This window comes from Elephantulus edwardii, unplaced genomic scaffold (genome assembly GCF_000299155.1).
Source record: "Elephantulus edwardii isolate Elephantulus edwardi_28Jun2011 unplaced genomic scaffold, EleEdw1.0 scaffold00019, whole genome shotgun sequence".
Classification (NCBI taxonomy): domain Eukaryota; kingdom Metazoa; phylum Chordata; class Mammalia; order Macroscelidea; family Macroscelididae; genus Elephantulus; species Elephantulus edwardii.
Window position 1 is genome coordinate 645,457 of NW_006399769.1, and position 2,436 is coordinate 647,892.

Consider the following 2,436-nt stretch of genomic DNA (forward strand, 5'->3'; position numbering starts at 1 on the left):
ACTTCTCCTCACAACATACCCCGAGTACGTAAGATGAAGCTTTGTCATCTTTGTCTCCAAGGAGCACTCTACCTGCACATTCTCCAGGACATCTCTTTGTGCTTTTGGAGACCATCAGATGCCCAATACTGTTATCCAACATCATAGTTCAAAGACATCAATTCTCCTGGAAACATTAATTGATCAGCTTTCAAATCAATAGCAAGTGACTGAAAAGATCATGGCTTGAATCAGCACATTAGTCCTCAAATGGACATCACTACTCCTCAACAATTTGGAGAGGAGAAACTCATGGTGGAGTTACCAGTGCATTATGTCTCCTGCCCTTCAGATTGCTGGTATATAGGGTATTGACTGTGGATCCAAGTAAGTTGACATCATTGATCATTTACCCCATCTATCATGGAATACAGCATCAGGATTCAGAAAGGGTAATCAACAACGTGCATTATGTAGGTGGCACAACATTGCTTGCAAAAACTGATTAGTACCTGAAGAACTTGCTGTAGAGGGTCAAGACCTGAAGCCTTCAATATGGATTGAAGCTCAACATCAAGAAAACAGAGATTCTTACCACTGGGCCAATTGGCAGCATTATGATAAATGATGAGGGGATTGAGAATGTTAACAATTTTAGTTTGCTTTGCTCCACAATCCACACTCTTAGTACTAGCAGTAAGGACATCAAAAGGCGATTTGCATTGGGAAGGTCTCCAGAGCCAAGGACATCTCCAGAGTACTGAAGATCAACAATGTCAGTCTTGAGAATAAGGTGAGCCTGATCCAGGCCATAGTCTTTGCAGTTACTTGCTATGCATCAGAAGTCTGGACAATGACTATGGATGATAGCGGCTGTGGTGCTGAAGAAAATGCTGAATATGCCATGGACATAGAAGAAACAGGTTCGTCCTGGGGTGGGTGAAACCAGACTACTTCTTGGAGGCATGGATTTAGAAACTCCGTCTGACATATTAGGGCATGTTGCAAGGAGGCACCAGTTCTTGGTGAGGGAGATTATATTTGGTAGGGTGGAGAGACAGCACAGGAATGGAAGACCCTTGATGGGATGGATTGATTCAGTTACTACAGTAATACCGATCGATCAGTGTGTCAGAGAAAATAAGGTTGGCTCAGGATACAGAAAACTTAGAACTGTGGTACACAGGGTCACTATGAGTCACCAGCAACTTGACAGCAAATAACAACAAAATCATGATGTTACCTTTTGGTCCAATGGTGACATTTCTGTTTTCTTGATATTGAGATGCAATCCATATTGAAGGCAGTATTCTTTGATCTTCTGTAGCAAGTGCTTCAAGTTGTCCTCCTTTCAGCAATCAAGGTTGTGTCATCTGCCTACAGAAAGTTTTGATGAGCCTTCCTTCAATTCTTATGTCACATTCTTCTTCACAGCATCCAGCTTCTCATATAATTTATTCAGCATAAAAATGGAATATACATAGAGAGCAAATATAACCCAGGTACACAACTTTCTTAATTTTAAACCATGTAGTATTCCTTTCTTCGGTTTGAATAACAATATTTTGGTTGAGGTATAGGTTTTGCATGAGTGTATTTTGTATGAGTGGGAACCGCATACTTCTCAATGTTAGCCATAATTTGCTACCCTCATACAGGACACCTGCAAGAAATTCTAGTCAGGAAAACTGATACACGTAACCATTTTTCCATTGTTTCTCTCATTAATTCATGCTCACATACACTTGATTTCCATAAAAAGATCTTTCAAATAGCAACAAGGACAATTCAGTCCAGACCCCTTAATGTGTGTGTGTGTGTGTGTGTGTGTGTGTGTAAGTACATACGTATGTATGTATGTATGCAGGAGCAGCATCCACTTCCGAAATGGCTTGCCTCTGGAAACTCTATGTAGGAACAGTACTCAGGCCATTCGTTCATCGGGTGGCTATGAGTCATCTACGACTCAATGGCATCAAACAACAATAACAATGATGATGACAAATTTAGAGCTACGTTGGCCTAGTGGAAAGGAAACTATGCTACCAAGCCAAAGGTGGGTGATTTTCATCTGCGGCCCTCGGCTAGGTTCAAATTGTTTTCCTGTCAAATATTCTTCTAGGTGGTATAGCACTGGTCTGTGCGTTGCTGTACAGAGGTAACTCTGGTTGCTGTGATGCTGAAGACTCTGACAGTGATGTGCCAATCGTGGTAATGGGTACCCACGGTGGACAGTGCTGGCTGGAGCTTCCCGACTAAATCAAGCCTGGAAGCAGAAGCAGCATCCACTTCTGAAATGGCTTGCCACTGGAAACTCTATGTACGAAAACTGCTCAGGCCATTCGTTCATAGGGTCGCTATGAGTCGACTTTGACTCGATGGCAACAAACAACAACAACAACATATGTGTAAATATGTATATATGTGTGTGTGTATATATGAATGTGTGTATATGAT